The sequence below is a fragment of the Papaver somniferum genome, chromosome 8 (assembly GCF_003573695.1).
Source record: "Papaver somniferum cultivar HN1 chromosome 8, ASM357369v1, whole genome shotgun sequence".
Lineage (NCBI taxonomy): Eukaryota > Viridiplantae > Streptophyta > Magnoliopsida > Ranunculales > Papaveraceae > Papaver > Papaver somniferum.
In genome coordinates, this window is record NC_039365.1 from 149,158,950 (window position 1) to 149,183,739 (window position 24,790).

The 24,790-nt window shown below is 37.9% G+C and overlaps 1 pseudogene; it reads right to left on the reverse strand.

The window, feature by feature from the left end:
- Window positions 1–929: 929 nt before the first annotated feature.
- On the reverse strand, window positions 930–1,029 carry LOC113307217 (annotated as a pseudogene).
- Window positions 1,030–24,790: the final 23,761 nt, after the last annotated feature.

The window sequence follows — 24,790 nt, forward strand, 5'->3', positions numbered from 1 at the left end:
CTAAGCCTAAAATTTTGACTAGAACGAGACCGATAGGGTAACGAGCTTAACAGGAAAGTCATTCGAAAAATATTGGTTACTCTTTTAAGCATACTTCGAAGTTCTTGACGGTTTCTGTAAGTTGAATGCGTGACTGCGCCGCCTTGTAATACCGGTGAGGCCTTGGGTATCAAAGCTCCACCGAGCTTCCCTCGCCTCTATTCAACTTACGTTAACTCGGATTGATTCCAGAGGGGTTTGCTTAAATTGTAACGAATTCCCGTTCGAAGGATTAGAAGCTGGTCTAGAAACAATCTAAGTGGAGCCATCATGCTTTTTGTTTGCTAGAAATCAATAGGTTTGATTTGGTTGAGTCGGCCTTGATCTGTGTTTGCTTACCCTTCCAATTTAGAAAATTCTATTGTATGCCTGAACGTAAAAGAGACGCACTAGGTAGATTTGTTAAAGAGAAACCTAGTAGTTCGAAGCGTCTCGATTACCTTAATCTAGAAAGTCCGGCTTTTGAAGAGTCTGTTTTTGAACGTTCTTTGACTGAGGAGAGAATCCTGTTGCTCCGATAGCGCCAGAAATGGCAACTTTGAAAGCTTTGTTGAATCCAACTAGGACTACCCGTCCTTCGTGTATTAAGTTAGCTGAAACGGAGGCACCCTATGAACTGAAACCTGGGACCTTACAGATGCTCCCAATCTTTTTAGGGAAAGAAAATGAAAACCCTTATTACCATGTTAGGGATTTTGAGGAAATTTGTAGTACTCTAAGAATTAGAGGCTTAGATGATGCTTTGAAACTTAGGTTATTCCCATTTTCCCTGAAAGATAAGGCCAAGTCGTGGCTGTATAGTTTGGACTCCGAGTCAATTGAGACATATGAACAACTTACATCTGCCTTTTTCAATAAGTTTTTCCCTAGGCACAAAACATCGTCTATTAGGACGCAAATATGCACATTTTCACAACAAGAGGGAGAATCTTTATATAGGTATTTGGAAAGGTTCAATGATTTATTATCCCAGTGTCCTCATCATGGTTTAGAAAAGGTTAGGCTAGTTCAGATCCTTTATGAGGGTTTAGATTATTCCACAACGACCATGGTTGAGTCTCTATGCACTGGTGGATTTGAAAACCAAACTGTTGATGCGGCGATGGAATTTTTTAATGAAATCGCCGAAAAAACCCAGCAATGGGAAAATAGTAGGGCACCCCAGAAAACAATTCTTTTAAGTAGAGGAAACGTTAATAGGGTAGAAGGAGGCTATGAATCAGATGCCAAAATTGCTGCTATAGCAAAAAGGTTAGAAGCCTTAGAAGTGGGCCAGACTAGTGGTAGAGTGGAGCCTTTTTGGGAAGGCCAGAATATTGAAGAGCAGGCCAATGCTCTTTATAATAACACTAGATTTGATAACCGTCAAAAGATTGACCCATATTCAGAAACCTATAATCCTGGTTGGAGAAACCATCCGAACCTTTCGTGGTCTAAGGGCCAAAGTCAAGGTCAGTTTAGTAATTCTAATGCTCCCCCAGGTTTTGGCTATACTAAGAATCCTTCAGGACTAGCTCAGTTTCAGAATCAGTCAGATAAGAAAATCCTAAGTTTAGAGGAATCTCTCGCCTTGTTAACTCAGCAAACTGCAAAATTCCAGTTATCCGTAGAACAGAGTCTACAAGCTAGTAACAGGATAGGACAAGAAAATAGTCAGGCTATTTCCGAGTTAAAAACCCAGGTTGGTCTGATAAGTGATTCTTTGAGAGAAAAAGGTAAGTTTCCTAGTCAAACACAACCCAACCCTAGAGGAGTTCATGAATTAGGTGCAAAACCATCGAATCAATTGAATGTTGTTAGAACCCTTAGAAGTGGTAGAGTTGTAGACAATAAGGTAACCATGCCCGATAGTGAACATACTGTAGTTCACCCCTCAGGATCTCACCTCTCAGGACCAGTAGCTGAAGAGACTGATAAAGTTTCTGATGATGTGAATTCGGTTCCTGAAAGGTCTGATTTTAGGCCTAGAGCCCCATTTCCTCAGCTATTAGTACCAACAAAGAAGGAATCGAACTTTAATGACATAGTGGAGGTTTTTAAGCAAGTTACCATAAACCTTCCCTTATTAGATGCAATTAGGCAAATTCCTGCTTATGCCAAGTTCCTTAAGGATATGTGTACGCGAAAGCGAAAACTTAGCGTCCATAAGAAAGCCTTTTTAGCTAGTCACGTAAGTTCAATCATTCAGAACACCAAAACTCCAAAGTACAAAGACCCAGGTTCTCCTACCATTGCTTGCACAATAGGTAACTTCCGGGTAGAAAAACTTTACTTGACTTAGGAGCCAGTGTGAACTTACTGCCATTCCATGTATACTTACAGCTAGGACTTGGTGAAATGAAACCTACTCAGATGACACTGCAGTTAGCTGATAGGTCTGTTAAAATCCCTCGAGGTGTTATCGAGGATGTTCTTATTGAGGTCGACAAGTTTATTTATCCAGTGGATTTCGTGGTCCTAGATACCCAACCTGTCCCTGACCCAGAGAACCAGATACCTGTGATTTTAGGTCGCCCATTTTTAGCTACGTCTAATGCGATCATTAACTGTCGAAATGGTGTGATGAGTTTATCTTTTGGTAATATGACTATGGAGATGAACATTTTTAATGTCAGTAAGCAACCTCATGAGCTAGATGACACATGTGTTGAGGAGGTGAACATGATAGAAGCCTTAGTTCAGGAGTCATTACCAAACATCTTGTCTGAAGACCCATTAGAAAGTTGTCTATCCCATTTTGGTTTAGATTTTGACGACGATAGCACTATTGAACAGGTGAATGCTCTATTAGATTCTACCCCTGTGTTAGACACTGATAGATGGAAAGCTAGGTTCGAACCGTTACCAGTTTCTGAGACTACCCTAATTCCTTCTTTAGAAGAGCCCCCAAAGTTGGACCTTAAACCACTACCCGATACTCTAAAGTATGTGTTTTTAGGCCCATCTGAGACTTTACCTGTGATTGTAGCTTCCAATTTGGATAGTGATCAGGAAAGTAGGCTAGTAAATGTACTTCAAGACAATAAGGAAGCTTTAGGGTGGACTATAGCATAAGGGTATAAGTCCTACTGTGTGTATGCATCAGATTCATTTAGAGGAAGACTCCAAACCTTCTAGGGAGATGCAACGTCGACTGAACCCTAACATGAAAGAGGTAGTTCGAAAAGAGGTGCTTAAGTTGTTAGATGCGGGTATTATTTACCCAATTTCAGACAGTAAGTGGGTCAGCCCTGTTCAGGTTGTCCCCAAGAAATCAGGTATCACTGTAGTCCAGAATGATAATAATGAATTAATCCCAACCCGAGTGACCACGGGATGGCGTGTGTGTATTGACTATAGGAAATTGAACAAGGTCACAAGGAAGGATCACTTTCCCCTTCCTTTTATCGACCAAATGCTAGAGCGATTAGCTGGACATAGTCACTATTGCTTCTTAGATGGCTACTCCGGTTATAATCAGATCGTTATTGCCCCAGAAGACCAAGAGAAAACCACTTTTACCTGTCCCTTTGGTACCTTTGCGTATAGACGCATGCCTTTCGGGCTATGTAATGCCCCTGCAACTTTTCAGCGTTGTATGATGAGCATATTTTCTGATATGGTAGAACGGTTCTTAGAGGTCTTTATGGATGATTTTTCAGTGTTTGGTTCATCTTTCGATGAGTGCTTGCATCATTTGACATTAGTGTTGACTAGGTGTAAGGAAAAAAATTTAGTGCTTAATTGGGAAAAATGCCATTTCATGGTTAAATCAGGAATTGTATTAGGGCACATCGTCTCTTCAAAGGGTATAGAGGTAGACAAAGCCAAAGTTGACCTTATTAAGACTTTACACAGGTCCCAAAAACCGTAAAAGATATTAGGTCATTCCTAGGGCATGCAGGTTTTTACCGTCGATTCATTAAGGATTTTAGCTTGATTTCTAGACCTCTTTGCAATTTGCTTGCAAAAGATGTTAAGTTTGTCTTTGATGATGCTTGTTTAGAGGCTTTTGAGAAGCTTAAAACTTTACTCACTACTGCCCCATAGTCCAGGCACCTAACTGGAACCTACCCTTTGAGATTATGTGTGATTCTTCAGATTATGCTATAGGCGTCGTTTTAGGACAACGAGAAAACAAATTACTTCATGTGATTTATTATGCTAGCAAAACTCTGAATGATGCCCAAATGAACTACACAACTACCGAGAAGGAACTTTTAGCCATCGTGTTTGCCTTGGATAAGTTTAGGTCCTACCTATTAGGTTCTAAGATCATAATCTATACAGATCATGCTGCTTTGAAATACCTTTTATCTAAGAAGGATACCAAACCTAGATTGATTAGATGGATCCTATTGTTACAGGAATTTTCCCCAGACATTAGAGACAAAAAGGGTGCAGAAAATGTAGTAGCAGATCACTTGTCTAGGCTAGTTGTTAGTTCCCCTAGTGATTCCCTTCCTATAAGGGATAGCTTTCCTGATGAACAATTGTTCTCTGTTTCCCAATCACCTTGGTATGCAAATATAGTGAATTATCTTGTTACTGGTCGAACCCCTCAACATTGGGGTAAGCAAGATCGTTCTAGGTTTTTAGCCGAGGTTAAGCATTTCTTTTGGGACGATCCTTATCTGTTTAAGTATTGTCCGGACCAGATTATTAGGAGATGTGTATCTGAGAGTGACCAGTCTAGTATTATCTCCTTTTGTCATGAACATGCATGTGGGGGTCATTTTAGTGCTAAGAAGACTGCTGCTAAGATTTTGCAGTGTGGATTTTACTGGCCTTCGTTGTTTAAAGATTCCCATAGTCATTGTGTTTCTTGTGAGCGTTGCCAGAAGTTAGGAACCATTTCCCGTAGAAATATGATGCCTTTGAACCCTATTTTAGTGATTGAGGTCTTTGATGTGTGGGGCATTGATTTTATGGGTCCATTTCCTATTTCGTTTGGTTATCTTTACATACTTGTCGCTGTAGACTATGTGTCTAAGTGGGTTGAGGCGGTTCCGTGTAACGAATGACCACAGGGTCGTAGTCCAGTTTTTGAAAGAGAATATACTTACACGTTTTGGTACGCCGCGAGCTATAATTAGTGATGGAGGTTCACACTTTTGTAATAGACCGTTTCTCTTTTAATGAAACAATACGGTATTACCCATAAAGTAGCAACCCCATATCACCCTCAGACTAGTGGTCAGGTAGAGGTTTCCAATAGGGAAATTAAACGTATTCTAGAGAAAACAGTTAATCCAAATAGGAAAGACTGGTCGTCGAGGCTTACTGATGCCTTATGGGCTTACCGTACTGCGTTTAAGACACCCATTGGAATGTCACCTTATCGTTTAGTGTTTGGAAGGCATGTCACCTGCCTGTTGAGTTAGAGCATCGAGCCTATTGGGCTATTAAGAACTTAAACTTTTCACTTGACAAGGCAGGAGCTCAAAGAAAGCTCCAGCTCAATGAGTTGGACGAGATTCGTAGAGATGCATACGATAGTGCTAAGGAGTATAAGAACAAAATGAAACTTGTGCATGATAGGAATATTTTACGAAAGTCATTTTCTCCAGGTCAAAAAGTTCTTCTGTATGACACTCGTTTGCATCTATTCCCCGGGAAGTTGCGCTCTCGGTGGACCGGTCCTTTTGTGGTCCGTACTGTTTTTCCTCATGGCGCTGTTGAGATTGAGACACCAGATGGTAGTAGTTCTTCGAAGGTTAACGGTCAGCGATTGAAGCCCTTTTTAGAGCCTTTTCCTACAGGTGATGTTGAGGAGGTCCCTCTGGAGGACCCTGTTTTTGACCATTTTTATATATATTTTTGTAGGTTTTTGGTTACACTTCACCCAGGTACTATCTTTCCGACTTCTCTCTTTACTATTTCCTCTGTTACTTATATTTTTGGTACTGTTCTTTGATTAGAAACATTGAGGACAATGTTAGATTTAAGTTTGGGGGTGGGGTAGAACTTTTTGTTACCTTTTCGTTGCAATAAATAAACTCCAGAGCCTAGAAATTTATCCCTATTAAGGATGGCACTAACCAATCTAAGTGGATGGAAGCATTTTGGTTGTAGGAGTTGAGGAACCAATCTGACTAGATGGCAACATCTAAAGAGTCTATTCATAAAAGCACAGCTCAGGTGTTAGAAATAACATGATAGTTTCACCATATCTCGTTGAGTCCTTTTCACTTCTGTTTTTATTTTGTTTTGTTTTTAAACTATGTTTCTCTAGGTGATTAGATGTGGCTCACGATTCAAGTTGTTACCAATGCTAGGATGAATTAGAGTGATTGAGAGGCAAAAAAAAAAAAAAAAAAAGACCAGACCATCTGACCAACTGGAATAAATTCAATAAAGTCGACCACCAGAACCCTTGTATATGCCAGTTGTGTTGACCTAGAGTTAGGATTATCAATCACTGGTTCCCTTGTATATGCTAGTGTGTTGATATTAGTCAGACTAGTATCTCAGTCCAGTAGGATAGGTTCATTTTGGCGGAGGCCTTCAGACAGATATGAGAAACACCGTTCACCTAGTAAACATCAAAACCATCTATGTTTTTCTATATCCATCTTATTGATCTATCCATGTGATTAGTTTTGACTCCGGATATTGATGTCCATAGTGCGACTATCTGAGTAGAGCTCTGTCACTTCATATGAATTTTAGTATGCTTGAGTACAAACTCGTGTACAACAATTGGAATTTCGCATCAGGGTACTTCCTCCTGTAGTCAATAAGTATGCCAACCAAGGAGATTCTTTAGTGCCTTCCAAGGTTCTGTGTAGATAGCTAGGGTCTGGAGTAAAAAGGTTTTGTGGGTATACCTCTGGTAATCCCTCCGGAGACAACACTCCGCCACTAGGGACACCTAAGGGTTTAAAGGTTTATTGCATACGCTAAATGCAATCGACGATCAAGATGACGCACTAATGAGTGTTATATCCGATGTATTTCCGGATGCACAAAATTTCCTATGTACGTATCATATACGTCAAAATGTGACAAATGATCGAATTTTGAATAGTGGTGAATAGGTTGTCGTTCACTCGGACTTTGTTGAGATTGATTTAGGCTTGAATATACAAAATACTAAAAACAAAGGAAAATATACAAAATAAGGTCACAGGATGAAGAGATACTAGGACGCAGGATTTCACTACTTTTCATATTCTTGTGGTTCAATCATTAATTCTAAACAATATAGCTCAAACAAAAGAACTTGTGACTCTAATTCTTTGCCAAAAATAGATTTCATAAAACATTAGTTGTAAGTTGTGAGCATGACGCATCAAAAGTAATTAAAACCAAGAATTCGACATCAAACAAAATAACAAATAATTAGTAGAAATCATAACGCAATTAAATCTATGCAAAAAGTCATATAAAGAATTAATTCATTTACCACAATCATGAAAAGTTGCTTCCTCCGTTGTCCCAGTAATGGGTTCTAGCTCCGTGATAGACACATTTTTGTGTCTGATATAATCTCAATTGTATATATTGTTAGTGCTCGATTTTGTATTTATTTTGACTTTTTATGTCTTTGTAGGTGTTTTTGGAAAAATAAGATTTTGCGGCGAAATTGGCTCGGAAAGTGTTTTTTGCGTTCATGGGAGAACATTTGCTATTCAGACCCTCACTTTGGATAAGGGGTAACCTAATTACTAAGGGGAATCCCATTTCCAGGCATTTGCTATTCGCACCCCTACTTTGGATAAGGGGCAACCATCTTCAACATTCAAAAAAAAGGATTTTGGCGGGAAAAAAGTGTAGTTAAAGAGCAGTTTTGGCAATCGTGATTTGGAGGAGTTTGAAGTCGATTATACCTCTGATTTTCATAGGATAGACTCCTTATGGGTCTAGGAATCTGATATGGGTGTTTAAATCGATTAGATTGGGCTCAAACGACAGATTTTTCTCACAACAAGAAAATATGGAAAGTCACGTGTGTGACCTGTTTCACGTAATTTTAAAGTGATTAAAACGCTGTAAACCTTCCCAAAAAATTGTATCTATCTAAGGAAGAGTTTAGAATAAAAAGGAAAGCTCAGAAACGCGTAGAAATCCTAAAACAAGAAATTATCGCCACTTGGCCGTGAAGAGAAGGAAAGAGATTTTGGAAGATTTGGGAGAGATTTAATCGGTATTTTTTGATATAAATAGATGTCTTGGGTCATATAGAAGAGGTGTCGAGATTTTGGGAACATAAAGAGAGCCAGAGAAGAAGAAATCATAGCTTTACCAAACTCTGTTTCTGCTGCTGCTGTTGAAGAAGAAGAATAGCTGAAGAACATTGACCCTCGATAGACAGTCGCAGAAAAGTGTCACTGTTTAACAGCTGAAAAACATTAAGCTGTTCAGGGCAGTCTTATTTCAGGGAAGTCTTAAATCAGCGACAAAGCAACAATTTTTCTATAACAATTCCATTGTAACAGCTGTTTTGCAACACCAATACACTGTTGCAAACAGTCTGTGTAATTAATTTTCACTCTTTTAATCATCTTTTGAGCAACAAACACATATTTTGAGATCATGATTAATATGAGGAGCTAAACCACATTGCTGAGGCGATAGAGGAAGCTATTTTCCAACAAAAAAGTGGTATATTCTATTTTATCTTTTTATTTGCAATAATTATATGATTATTTGCCTTGAACTATTATTGAATATGATTTTTATTTGAGTGATTGTGATCTATTTTGATGGAGTATGCTTAGTTTTAATACTTTTGATGCTTCATACTTGGTATTTACAATTATTACTTTTGAAAATCTACTTGTTGAAATATTTTAGAATCAAATTAAACAAGAAAATTGCATAAATATAAGTATTGGTTTAATCACTTTGAACTTGGAAAATAGTGGAATCTTAGCCTCAGTTTTTCTTTTAGTATTGATATCATCTTTGATTGAGTTTTCTATAATTTTTAGTGAGTTTTCTATTTTAATATTAGGATTTAAGTCTAATTAATATCCTTCACAAGTCTGAGAATCGAACCACTTTTACCACTATCTACAAATCACATCACTCCGCATGGTGAAAATACATTCAAAGGAATTTTTCATTGCTCAAAAAGGTGTTCACAATAATGAAATGGGAGAAAAATAATAAAACCGGCTTTGTAACACTTATATCTGTTACAAAAATAACTGTTACAGAAAATGATACATGAGAAGCATCGTTGGTACTGTAGCACTACGATTGTCCCCTACTATTTAACGTTCTCCGTGTTCTTCACAGGAGCAGCAACGGAAGCTCTCTGTAACTCCAATTTCTCCGGCTCTGTAGTGTCTAAACGTCTCTCAATCTCTCCATCCCCAAATGTGCTCTCTAGCTCTATATATACACACACAAATACACATCACTCAAAATAATTCTTCCATAACTCCAAAATCTTCTTCTTTTTAATTAAAAATGTCTTCAGGAATTTTTCCTTCTCTTTATTCTATATATGTCTTTACTAAACCCATATCTTCTTTAATTCGCAGAATAAAATCCAAGATAAAATCTTCTAAGGATATCTTTCTTGTTTAATACAAGAAGACTTCCTTTTTCTTCAAAACTTCATGTTTGTAAGGCAAGAAGATATTCTTATCTTAAAGATAATAAATCCTTTACCGTTGAAACCAAATTTCCCGCCAATTTTTCTTTTCAAATCAAGGAAGAATATGGAGCCCCCTTAACCAGTAATGGGGTGCGATTAGCAGTTGGCTCCCTGGGGTGCCCCTTATCAATTAGGTGCCCCTTATCCAAAACTGAGAGTCCGAATAACATGTGTCCTCCGGGTGCCTATACCAACTTTTCAAGCCGAATTTTCCAAAAATGTTTATTTTCCAAAAATACCTACAAACACATAAAACACCATAATAAGTAGAAAATCGAGTACTAAAAATACTGAAAATTGAGGACGATTCGGTCACAAAAATGTTTCTATCAAATACCCTCAAACTTATTATTTTCTAGTCCTCGAGCAAATCTAATCTAGAAAATTAAAAATGACTAAACTTAGTACGTGCAGCAAGCCGTTAAACCGTTAGGTGGCCCTAGCGGCGGAGTGTTGTCTCCGGAGGGTTTACCAGAGGTGTACCCACAAAACCTTTACTACGGACCCTAGCTATCTACGCAAAACCTTGGAAGGCACTAAAGAATCTCCTTGGTTGGCATACTCTCATTGACTACAGGAGGAAGTACCCTGATGCGAAATTCCAATTGTTGTACACGAGTTTGCACTCAGCATACTATAATTCATATATAAGTGACAGAGCTCTACTCAGATAGTTTCTAGACATCATAACCGGAGTCAACCAATCACATGGAAAGATTGAGAATATGGATAAAGAGAAAAATAGATGGTTTAAAGTGAACGATGTTTCCCATATCTGTCTGAAGGCCTCTGCCAAGATGAACCTATCCTAATGGACTGAGATACCGGTCTGACTAATATCAACACAACTGGCAAATACAAGGGAACCAGTGGTCGATAAACCTAACTCTAGGTCAACACAACTGGCATATACAAGGGAACCAGTGGTCGACTTTACTGAATTTATTCCGGTTGGTCTCAAAAAAAATTTTATGGTATCTCAATCACTCTATTTCACCCTAGCAATGGTAAAACCTTGAATCGTGTGCCCCACCAAATCACTTAAAAAATAAAAACATAAGGATTAGGATTCAACGAGATATGGCAAAACTACCATGTTTTTTTTTAGTTCTAACACCTGAGCTCTGTGCTTTTATGAATAGACCCTTTAGATGTTTCCATCTAATCAGATTGGTTCCTCAACTCCTATAACCAAGATGCTTCCATCCACTTAGATTGGTTAGTGCCATCCTTAATAAACATAAATTTCTAGGCTCTGGAGTTTATTTATTGCAACTAAAAAGTTTCTCCCATACCCCCAAACTTAAATCTAACATTGTCCTCAATGTTCTAAATATAAAATTAAAAGCATGAACAAGGAGAAACTGTTATCACTCGAAGCAAAATAATTAAAGAAATATATTACCGTGTTGCATGAGATTGGGTTACCTCCCAAGAAGTGCTAAGTTTAAAGTCTTCAGCCAGACATTGGAAGGAATTAATCACCTCATAGAATAATAAAGCAGTAGCCGGAATAACTGTGGGTCATCTGGATCAAAAAGTGCTAACCACAAGAAGAGGAAACTACAACAAACTAAGAAGACATCGAACATACCCTTGTTTAAGACAACTACATCCAGTTGTGGTTCAGATTCAGGCTCTATAAAAGGGTCTAAATAAAAAGATTTCATCGGTTGGATTTTCTCAAAGTCATTCTGAAGATCAGGCTGAAGAGTCTGGAAATACTCAACTAAGAACTTAGAAGCGCATAACAAAATCCTGAATAATTGGGAATCCTCTAAGTCAATCATATTTGAGTCACACAGCTGACCACAATGAAAGAGGTGGTCTTCCTTAAGAAAATGTGTCGACCCTATTTTCCTAAAGTAATTAGGTTTAGTCTCAAAACTTAATAACCGACACATCTGAAAGTCATATGTTCCCACAATTGGAAGAAAAGTTTTTGGTGGGAAAACAAAGTCAATCTTGGTATCATAGCCTGGGTTAACCACATCAACCAGAGGATGGGTTTCTAACAACTGAACTCTCTTATGGACACAACTAGGTTCAGGAAAAAGTGTATGAAGATAATCTTGTAAGATGGTTGAGGCACAAATGTCAAGTCCTACACGAGGGAACTTTCTAAGAGTTAAAGGTAAGGCACCAGGAAAGTGATAATCACCCTCAAACTTAGAGTTTTCAGTGTCTCTAGGTAGACTAGTCACAATTTCCCTAATTTCTAAATCATTAGATTCCTGAAAATGGTCAATTGATTCTTCTAAGTTGTAATCAGGTGCATCCTCACTCATTTTTACGAGTTCAATTTCTTTGTCTAAGACTGTTGTTTCTAAATCGCTAGACTCAAAATAAACTCGTTCCTCTAAACCATCATTGGCTTCGTAATCAAAAGGAAGTACAACTTCGTCTAAAACGGTGTTATCTCTAGTCAAATCCCGTCATTTTGAATAGGTGGATAATAATTAAAATTATCGGGATTTGAACCAGAAATATCATTATCATTATCAAGCTCAATAGGAGTAACAAATTCCTGATCACCATGCCTAAATACTTCAGATTCTTCATCAACATTGTCCACATCATACTCATCATTATCATAACATGGAAATGGATGAACCTCATCTACACAAGGAGTGTCACCAATTCTAACCTCGATATCTTGATTATGCAAATAACTATCCTCATTTTCAAGAGTATTATTGGATACACTATATTGGAAATTCAAGTCATTTCGATCAATACTTTCGTTCGTCTCTAACTCAAGTCTACGTGTCGACTGAACTATCCTCTCAAGGGTCTCTTATAAAGAAAGCTCCCCAAGTGTTGGATCTAAGTTTTCACTTAACATATTGAGGATATCTTCCAAAGAAGATTCAGTCGTTGCTGCAGTTCTTTCGTCCATAACTACGTTGTTCACCTCATCTAATTTGTATGTCGATTCAGCTAACTTACGTGATGACTCAGCTAAATTCCTGAGAGACTCTTCTATAGAAGGAATAGGAACTTAAGGATCATAAAAAGGACTACTTTTCAATAATTTGATTGTATCCTCTAAAGACGAAGAACAAGTATTATAATCTTCTTGCCCGTATGACCGATGCGCGTGTGGATAGTAATTGGGCTCACCATGGTATGACCCAAAAACTTGAAAAGGTTGGCGTGCCCAACCACTATTCACACTATGATCATAAAAAGAGTAATGTCCATGTTGTTCAGTTGGATAATTATTGTATTGGATATACCAGATCGACATCCTAACTGAAGGGAATTCTAAACAAACACAAAGAAGGCTGACTCGACCACAACAAGCCTATTTTGTCTAGCAAACTGGTAGGTTCGGAAACCTACAATAATAATACTGCAAGTGCACAGTGTCTAACTAATAGATAATGGCAAATACAGGTCATTCCCACGAGGAGTGTGAAAATACAACTACTAACTAATACCAAAAACTAACAAATCAACAAGGTGATGTTTGACGATTTTTCAGATATTCGGGATAAAATGAAATAATAAATAATTCTAACAATAAACAAAATGGGTAACGGGTTGTTAAGGTTTTCGATTTCCACCAATTCAATCATATAAACTCGATTAATCTCTATTTATTACTCAAGACAAATTTCGAAATCAATCTCATGTCTCGGAAGATAATATGTTTAAATTCTAAAATATGGTTTTTCCGCTGTAATTTCCTTCGCTTCACGGGTAATGATTCTAAAGTATTACATATCAATCCTAAAGCATATTGCGTCAAAGAATTTAACTAAGCACGCTATATTAATTGAAAAGTATACGTAATCAAGAAAATCACATAATCGATTAAACACCAAGCTATATGAAGAGAAATCACTAATCAATGAATCATTATTAGAAATATCATAGTAGAGTTCATATAAATAAATTTGCTTCAATCTAAACCCTAACAAAAAACTTAGCAAACCATGAGAAAAGAAAACTCAAATACACCAAACCCTTGTTGCCTTTTCTCTCAGTCAACGGCTCTGCGGCCGCCTCCCCCTTCCTCCCAAATATTCGACATCCTTCTTATACAACTTCCCTTTCTTTTATTTCATTAAACAAAGTATCAAAATAAATTATTCTATGAAATACTTGCACACAATTTGATGTCGTCATTAGTATCTTTCCCCAAATAGTATTGCCACCTCGTAATGAAATAATAAACTCTCGTTATTTCCAAAATCTCCCAAATGAAGAAAGAATTATTTTATTTTCAAAATAATCTCACGTGTAAATATTCCTCAATTAATTCTTCACATGGCAAATAAATTATCTTTCCCGGTGGAATATATTTGTAAGAAAGATAAAATACTTCTCATTTTCAGCTTGCATGTGCCAGCCCCATTTTGATTTCAATTCCTTTGTTGCGTTTGTGCCTCGCCTATGAATTTTTTTTATGCTGCTGATATATATGGAGATACCAGGCCAGCTAAATTTTGCCATTTTTTTCATTGTGGTTGCTGATATATGGAAATACCAGGCCAACCTCATTTCATCATTGTGGTTGTTGATATATGGAAATACCAGTCCAACCCCATTTCATAATTGTGGTTGCTGATACATGGAAATACCAGGCCAACCCGGATGCTGATACATGGAAATACCAGGCTAGCATAATAAGTGTTGATGATATATAGAAATACCAGGCCAGCATAATTGATCATTGTGGTTGTTGATACATGGAAATACCAGGCCAACCACATTTCATCATTGTGGTTGCTGATATATGGAAGTACCAGGCCAAACACATTTTTCCATTTTCGTCGCAAACACCATTAAGTCTCACATTTTACTGTTTATTCACTTGATGATCGAATTCACTTGTACTTTCTACAAAATCACTAAAATAGTATTAGTAACTAAAATATTGTATCATAGCTAATGTAAATATGGGTATAAAATGTAGCATATACATGCTTATCACAAACAAAAAGCATGATGGCTCCACTTAGATTGTTTCTAGACTAGCTTCTATTCTTTCGAAAAGGAATTCGTTACAATCTGAGCAAACCTCTCTGGAATCAATCCGAGTTAAAGTAAGTTGAATAGAGACGAGGGAAGATCGGTGGAGCTTTGATACCCAAGGCCTCACCGACGTTACAAGGAGGCATATTCAACTGACAGTAACCATCATGAACTTCAAAGTATGCTCAAAAGAGTAACCAATATTTTTCGAACGACTTTCCTAATAAGATCGTTACCCTATCGGTCTCTTTCTAATCCAAATTTTAAGGCTTAGGTTCGTGTAGGTTACGTGTTCCTAAGGCGGGCAAGAAGGTAACGGTGATGAAATCCGAGTCCTTATCTTGATTTGGCCAGGCCTTGCCCTTTACTAGAAAATTAAATCCGATTTCAGGTCCTCAACATATATGCATACAAAATCATCCAGTAAACCCGCTGATAGGGGATTCGCGGGTGTTTATAATTCTTACCTCCCGTTCCAGACGGGGGATGAACCGTTGAAGTCGACTCGGGACACGACTCCTATGTCATGTACGAACCCAAGGGGCCGAGGCGATATCGTAATCGTCGTATTTCTCTTCAAACTGTTTATTTAAAACTACCCTTCCGTAGGGTTTTAAAGATAAAGTCCAATGTTCAATGTCCAAAAGAAAAGAAGAAGAAAAAATGTCCAAAAATAAAATATTACAAAAATAAAAACCTTAATTACAGTTTCTAAAAAAATAAAATTAAAATTATTTACAAAATCTTCTTCTTCACTCCTTTTGGATTTCTCTTTTCTTTCCTTTTTGGGATTTTCCTTTCTTTTCAGCACTTTCTCTTTTTCCTTTAGCTTCGCTCCAAATCTGAAAGCTAACAAAAATACCAAAACGCGTAAAAAAGAACAAATAAAATAAAACCTAAAAATAAATCTATAAACAAATCCGCGTCGGCGGCGCCAAAAATTGATCGAATTTTGAATAGTGGTAAATAGGTTGTCGTTCACTCGGACTTTGTTGAGATTGATTTAGGCTTGAATATACAAAATACTAAAAACAAAGGAAAATATAAAAAATAAGGTCACAAGATGAAGAGATACTAGGACGCAGGATTTCACTACTTTTCATATTCTTGTGGTTCAATCATTAATTTAAATAATATAGCTCAAACAAAAGAAGTTTTGACTCTAATTCTTTGCCAAAAATAGATTTCATAAAACATTAGTTTTATGTTGTGAGCATGACGCATTAAAAGTAATTAAAACCAAGCATGCGACATCAAACAAAATAACAAATAATTAGTAGAAATCATAACACAATTAAATCTATGCAAAAAGTCATATAAAGAATTAATTCATTTACCACAATCATGAAAAGTTGCTTCCTCCATTGTCCCAGTAATGGGTTCTAGCTCCGCATGGTGAAAACACACTAAAAGGAATTTTTCATTGCTCAAAAATGTGTTCACAATAATGAAATGGGAGAAAAATAATAAAACCGGCTTTGTAACACTTATATCTGTTACAAAACTAACTGTTACAGAAAACGATACATGAGAAGCATCGTTGGTACTGTAGCACTACGACTGTCCCCTACTGTTTAACGTTCTACATGTTCTTCACAGGAGCATCAATGGCAGCTCTCTGTAACTCCAATTTCTCCGGCTCTGTAGTGTCTAAACGTATCCCAATCTCTCCATCCGCAAATGTGCTCTCTAGCTCTCTATTTATACACACAAATACACATCACTCAAATATATTCTTCCATAACTCCAAAATCTTCTTCTTTTTAATTAAAAATATTTTCAGGAATTTTTCCTTCTCTTTATTCTATATATGTCTTTACTAAACCCATATCTTCTTTAATTTGCAGAATAAAATCTTCTAAGGATATCTTTCTTGTTTAATACAAGAAGACTTCCTTTTTCTTCAAAACTTCATGTTTGTAAGGCAAGAAGATATTCTTATCTTAAAGATAATAAATCCTTTACCGTTGAAACCAAATTTACCGCAAATTTTCTTTTCAAATCAAGGAAGAAGATGGATCCCCCTTAACCAGCAATGGGGTGCGATTAGTAGTTGGCTCCCTGGGGTGCCCCTTATCAGTTAGGTGCCCCTTATCCAAAACTGAGAGTCTGAATAACATGTGTCCTCCGGGGTGCCTATACCAACTTTTCGAGCCGAATTTTCCAAAAATGCTTATTTTCCAAAATACCTACAAACACATAAAACACCATAATAAGTAGAAAACCGAGTACTAAAAATACTGAAAATTGAGGACAATTCGGTCACAAAAATGTGTCTATCAACAAAACATTGTCATGCTTTATTTAAACCTTCTAAGGCGGATATTAAGAAGAGAATGGTTGCTCAACTAGAGGAAGATGTTCGCAAGAAGAAACTATCACCCGAAGAAGAAGAAGATGAAAGAGGAAAGATTAAAGAGCGAGTGGACAAAGAATACGATGAAAATCATAAAAAGTGGTTGGAATTTCTAAAGGATTGGAAGTAAGTTTATTGGTTTCTTACCGAGGATATATATGAAAATAGATTGAACATGTTATAGCAAAATATAACGAAGTGTATCCAAGTGTCGTCTCATATTGTCGGGATAAATTGTTGGATAAGTTCAAGGAAAAATTTGTGCATGCATGGAAAAATCGGTATAGACACCACGGGAATGAAGCAAATAGTATAGCTGAGTCAGATCATGGGAGATTTAAAGATCTCATCCAGTCTGGCGAAGGAAACGTGGTTACGGTCACCGAGGCATTTGAACAATACTTTAAGGCTGATATCGATAGGATCAAGAAGGCTTTTGAGAAAATCTCAATGGAAAGGATGACATCACATTTTCGATATGGTAAATTTCTCCAAGGAATAGAATTCAACATCTCGCAATGGGAAATATAACATATGATTAAACAAATGGAAAAAGAGATAAACTACGGAAAACCGGGTGATGTGTGTATTTGTCCCGACATGTCTTCATTGGGGCTTCCGTGTCGTCATATGCGTGTGAAGTATGAAGAAGTGATACCTATTGAGGTTATAGATCAGTTTTGGAAGCAACTATCTTTCGACCCTCCCCCTACGGAAGCTCCCAGACAATCACCATGGGATACAAATGAAGCAAAGGAATTCTATGAAGCTTACTCACGTGGAAACTCGGCTAGCCGACAAGTATTTTTGAGACAACTAAGGCTAATTACACTCCCATGGATAGCACAGAGTGAAGAGCCAACAAAGGGAGATCCGCCCGGTAGACCACAAACTAAAATTACAAGGAGAAAACAAAGGAGAGAATTGAAAGCAATGAGTCAACGCGAATGTGAAGACGAGGCGAGTAAGAAACGAGACCCAACCGGATGTGAGCTTTCGGAAGCAAGGCTCGCGGAAGTGTCGGTTCCAAAGAAAAGGGGTAGGCCGAGGAAGGAACCGCCATCAAGTCAACAACAAACGGGGAATTCCGTATCCACAACACAAGTCGATGAAGTGCCGGTTCCAAATAAAAGGGATAGGACGAAAAAGTTACCGCTATCAAGTCAAGAAAAAATGACGGATTCCGTATCAACACCACAAGCCGATGAAATTACGGTTCCAAATAAAAGGGGTAGGCCGACGAAGGTACCCGAATCAATGAAACAAGAACAACAAGCCGAGGAAGCAGATGCCACGCCTAGAGTCGATGTAGCGGAGGTTACAAAAAAAGGGGTAGGCCTAGAAAGGTACCAACAATGATTGAACAAGGAGAGTATTCCGAAGTCACACCCATAGTTGAAGGGGCGGCTTTGCATATCAAAAATGAAAGGCCGAATAAGGAACCTATATCAAGTCAAGTACATCAAGGTGAAAATTCCGAAGTCACGCCAAAGATAGGTGATATCAAAGGTAAGCGACCAATGCCTAGTCATCAACAACACGATGGTGAAATAGTCTCTTTTAAAAAGCGAAGGGGTAGGCCAAGGAAGTACGGTCTCCCCACACATACCGAAGACATTGGAAGTGTAGAGATTGCAGAGGATGTATTGGATATAATTAAGCTGAAAATTGGTAATATGAAGATGTATAAGGATTCCAAAACAGGTAAGACTTATAGACATTACCATACCAAAATAAAGGGTTATGTAGACCAACTTCGCGAGTTTATTCGCGAGTATATTGTATATACGGATAATGTCGATGGAGATAGAAATTATGGCTATCATGCCGTGACCTAACAATTAGGAATCTTTGAGACGGTGGTTAGTAAAGGGATGAAACCATGCCGATACGCTAAAAAAAGGATGGCCGAACAACTTATGAAAAAGAAGAGATGTTATGAACAATTGGTAGATGATGATGAAGGGTTTGATAGTTTGCATGCTCGGGTCTTACGGACAGAGCACGATATGAAACTCCTTCCTACTGAATATTGGATGAGAATGCCGGTTTGTGGGCATCTTGTGGCGGATATATTTAACTGTGTTGTTCATTATTTTTCACCCACCGAGCAAACAACTTATATGCCAAAGTGGCAAAAGTGCGAAGGATCTCTTAAGAAGAGAAGAGTTGTCTTGGCGTTCGTGAACGGGAATCATTTCATTATTCTGAAGCTCAAGGAAAATTGTCCATTGCCACAGGTTTGTCCATTGACTAAAAACAAGGGTATAGTCCCCAATCACTCGGAGGAATGGATTAAATTGTATGAGGAGAACCACCAATTGTGGGATGCGTTAAAGCTATGAATTAACCCGGAGATAGGAGAAATTCCTATTCATAAATTAGAAAGTGATGAAGAGTATTTTGGAAATGTGTGGTTCACTTTTACGCAACCTTTTTTTTTTGGAAGTTTGAATTGTAATCATTAAACCATATGCTATGTACATGCCGACATGATTTAGTTCAAACTTTTCAGTGCCGGGAGCTTATCCCGGTTTAGAAAGTTGTTTTTCTTTTATGCCAAAGAAGCACCATAAGTACACAGAGATATCAGGTTTGGTGCCGGCGTGGAAATTAACTTCCTAATAATACCGGAATGAAATCAACATCTCCAAAGTTTAGCAAGACACACATAATAACATAGCAAATACTAGATTGTTTAACAAACCATACGTAAAGTTAAGATGTTCCAAACCGAAAACAAATGAAACAAAGATGTTCAAAGTTTAGAAAAACACACAAACAAACATAAACCGACAGTAGATTGTTCGAAGACATAACTAATACTATAAAAGAAACATTAACAAACATCTTAGATCACTTGGTCCTTGGCTTCTTGTGAACCCTCTTCTTCGTTTCCTTCCACAAGTCCTTTGCATTTGGATCTTCAATTTTTTTTTTATCTTTTCCTCAACTGTCTTCATTTCTGCCGGGGTCAGCACCTCTCCTTTCTTGTTTATCTTTTCCTCAACTGTCTCCTTTCTGCCGGAATGGTTTAACAACAAGGTTCAACGCCGGTACTAGATGCCGGCATTAAATATATAATTGCGACCATGCCAGTATTTGTGAATTTAAAAAAAAACGGCCAATATTTTGAAAAATAAGACCGTTGGAGATTCATTTCTATATAATACCCCCCATTCCTTTGGAAAAAAATCTACACAAAGCACCCACCAAATAACAAAAAACCTTCTCTGAAGAAAGCAAGCACCAAAAAATAGATCAATCAAGCATGGTTAAAGTTCACAAGCGATGGGAGATTCATCATCAAGCTCTATTTGCAAAGTAAGTAGATTGAACATTACTAACAATATATGGACAATTAAATCTTCACTACTATGACGCATAACTAATACAATGTTCTCTTATAGAATCATGATTGTCGGTGTCAAATTTGCAAGTCACCTTCTCATCTAGCCATGGACTGTCCTTTTATTTATTCAAAGTGTAGAAGCTGTGATGGGACACGCCGGTTTTGGATTGCAAAAACTAATGATGCTGAAAATGGAAGAATGTTTTTAAGGTGTTTGAATTACCCAAAGTGCGATGAGTTTCAATGGTTTGACAAAGCTGTTGAACTAGCAGAATCAAGAGAAAACCACAAGGGCCAATGCAAGCCTATTGATGGGTGTTATATGAAGGGAAAGGAATATGTTGAAAGGGAAGATGAACCAGTGAAGATTGTCCTTGACACCCCTATTCCAGACAATGTCTTCGAAGATATTTGCGAAAGGCTCAAAGGATCCACAATTGTTGAAAAAGGATGGAAATAGATTATGAGATCATCTTTAACCAAAGTTACTCCATTACCATGATTTAGTATGTTTTAAACAATTGCGGTATACTATACTTATCAAAATCCAATGCCGGAATTATGCAAAACTATGCAAGAGTAAGAAAATCAGGTTTCCGGCGTAGATCCAATACTTTTTCTGATGCCGGAACTACCTGTAATCTACACAGAAACTTGTTCATTTTTATCCATTGTGCCCGGAATAGTTTTGGAGTAAACAGTTCCATGTCGGTATACATGTCGGCATTGAAATTAAATTGCTTTGAATGCCGGATCCAAATAACTTACAGAGATCTAAACATGTTTAACATAAACCAAACAACTGAATTGTGCTTAAATGTTCTTCATCAAAGTATCATAAACCAAAAGTAAACCAAACAAATAAAGAGTTCAACAAAGTTAGAAATTGTTCAAAACATAACAACCACCATCCAAATAACGAAACACAACTATAAAGTCATCATTTGGTCTTTTGCTTCTTGGAAACGGGCACCTTCCTTGTTTCCCCAAACAAAGTTCTTTCACATGGGTCTTCAATTTTATCAAGCTTTTCCACGACTTCATTCATTTCTCAAGGGATAGCACCTCTCCTTCCTCGTACTTGCAACCTAACATCTTCTTCAACTTGCCAAGCCGACGCCGCTAGTTTCATACATACAACACATAATTAGTATATATATGATAATATAAAATTATGTGTACATTAAACGAGTAAGCAATTAACAATACTTACTAGCAATCCGACGGTCTTATTAAGTTGGGTCATCGTAGGTGGTGCCTCTATAGGAGTTGGAACGGGAGGGTTTTTCTGGGGTGGAACTTCGACGTCTTCCGAGCGCACGACAAAAGGATGTGACCATTCCAAGTAATTAGCAATGTAGGTTGGGTCGGCTTCATCACCATTGTTCACAAGCTTCCAATTAGTAGCATCTACCAAACGACGTGGTTTCCTATCCCTCCAATGTGTTGGTTCTGGAGTTGGATCATACTCTACCCTCAACCTTGTGGAACTTGCCATGGACACAGAAAGGCCAAGCTGATACCTTTCAGTAGAGGATGTCATGTAACAGGGTAATTGCTTGTATCCAAGTTACCGCATCACACGTCGAGGATCATCCATAACGTATCCCTTTGGGTGGAACAAAGGCCCGTTGTAAAATGCAACGCTATGAGACCTCAAATATTGGCGGTTTTCTCTTGCCTCCTTGTAAGGGTCGAATACAACATCTTTGGTAGTCATCGTGTCCAGGGCCAATCTCATATATGTCAGTCGATGATCGTTACCGGGCTTCGGATGGCTGTTGAACTGGTATCTCTTGGCTCTAGGCTCCTCGGGGTCATCAACGGGAATAATCTTCAAGAAGGGGTTGTCCTTGAACAATGTTGGGAAATGTTCATAAGCCCACACCAATGTGAAATGATACATATAAAAATCAGTAAATTTTGTGAAAAGGGTACATGTGAACAATATAAATAAGTGCATAAGTTTAAAAACAAAATTACCTGGAGTAGAGTGAAATTCCTGACAAATTGGTTTGTAACCGCCAAAGAGGCCCTTCTCATCTCCGTCATCAAATGTGCCATTACCACGGTGCCCCAAGAATAGCTAAAGACATCTTCCAACGGATCCAAGTATTGAAGGTAGTTTGCACTAACCCTGTTGCCACTAGTGTCATGGAATACCCTAGTGCCCAAGATGAATAACAGGTACGCAACAGCTGTATAACGAATCTGTACGGGGTCCCATCCATCCTTCAAACTTCTTTCCTTTCAGTTTTGAAACTTCTCCTTAAGCAGGGTCAGCTTGATGGTCTTTGTCCTACTAAGCTTAGATAGATAGAAGATTTCCACAGAAGTTTTGTAGTCCCAACCAAGCAACTTTTTAGTAAGCTCGTGCAACTTCGTCCATTCTAGCTCAAAAGAATGATTATCTCCTTCTGCAATTGATTTGCCGGTAACACTCAAGCCTAGGATGTTCTGAGCATCATCAGGGATCAAGGTCATCTCGCCAAACGGGAAGTGCATGGTATCTGATTCACCATGATACCTTTCGACGAAGAAATTGACTGTCACAATATCTGGTTTCACATAATTTTCAACCAAAGGATATAGACCAGAATCCTTAACTATTGCTTGAACATCTTCATGCTCCTTAGACAAATCCCAATGAGCCGCGGCTTGGTTTTGGCAAACACGCACATCCTTCATATGATCCTACAATTAAGAGATAATATGATTAAGAGATTATGCATAAATACAAAACAATACATATGCACGAGATAGAATTCTTACATAGGTTTGATATATAGTACGAGCCCAAGAGTGCTTGTATCCAAATAGATACCTCGGATCATAAGAAGCTGCGCCCCAAATTCTATCACGATCAAGGTCGGGCATCATGTCATCAACATGAGGAAGGTGCGAACCTTTAACTTTTACTTTTCCTTTGCCTTTCCCCTTGCCTTGTGTGGGTTATTGACTTGGACCACCTTGTTCCACTACTCCTTGGCTTTGGATTGCTAATTGAGTTGGTTCAATCTCATTATCTTCCTCCTCACTTTCCTCTTGCTCATTTTGCTCATCTTTCTCATCTTCCTCCTCAACAGCTCCGGTTTTACTACGATCACGACCACTCTCCCAAATTTCCCCTCTTGTATTAGCACCCAAACGCGTTTTGTTTTTCCCTCGAGGAGGCAGAGATTGAGGAGTATCAAGACCATCCTTCCTTCTTTTCTTAGTGACAAAATCTTTAGATTTTCCTTTGTTAGCCTCCTTTGCTTTAGCTTTCTTGCTTTAGATATATTTCAAAAGAAGCACGAAATAAATATAAGACAACTAACTTTAATTTCTAATACCGGCATAGATAAACCACATAACAACATAAAATCATAAATACCGGCATACTGAAAAAAGTATCGAACATGCCGGGATACAATATGGGCATAGTATATCAAAACGATTACATGCCGGGAGCAGCTGCCGGCATTGATAAATAAGTTTCTAGGATGCCGGTTTACTATAGGAAATTCCTGGATAAGAAAACTCAAGTACCGGCAGCTACATAAAATAAAAATAAATGTCGGAATGGAGTACCGGCATTGAAATAAAACTGTCCAGGATACCGGTAGTAGTTCTATAGTTTCTGGATACAAAAACTCTAGTACCGGCATGGAATCTAACATACAATGTAAGCCGGAACAACTAACAAAATCATATGGTTTTCTGTTGATTAGAAGCTTGCTACCGGCGTACTCGTAAAAGTTCAAGTAAATGTCGGTGCTAGGTTCAGAAATGGTGTTCATCCTAAATTCAATGGTGAAACTAAGTTCCGGTGCGGTCTTCAACCTAAATTGAACGCCGGAACGGGATACCGGTGTGGTCTTCATCCTAGATTGACTGCCGGTACTAGTTTCTGGTGTGGTCTTCATACTAAAATGAGTGCCGAAATTTTTGAAACTCAACTGTTTCACTTAGGGTTTCGCGATTTCGACCTAAACTCATTGCTACAAATCGATTGAAACACTAATTAAACAGTTTTAAATGACTTACCTTCTCACAGAAGCCATATTTCTGAGTAGTTGATCATCCGGTAACTCTTGTTCTTCGTTTTCTTGCTCTAGAGCAATCAAAGCAAGCCTTTTCTTTCATTTCTGTTTAGCAATCGATTTTGATTTCGATTGGGCATCTGATTTGTTTCGTGGAGGCATTCTTATGGGTTGGTTTTAATCGACGAAGAAATTTTTGCTTCAACGATTAATCGTAGAGTATATGAAGAACGATGAAGAAGAGGAGAGGAAGATGGAAGAAAAAAAAAATCAAAACCTAACCCTAAGTATCGAGTATGCCGGCACAAATCAAATGGGGGATAACTGATTTTGGTTTTTTGGTTTTGATTTTAAGTTTTTAATTTAGTGGGGAGGGTATAACAGTCTTTTCATAATATTTTTTAATTAATCTAAGGGTGTTTTAGTGTTTTCGCCCCAAAAAACAC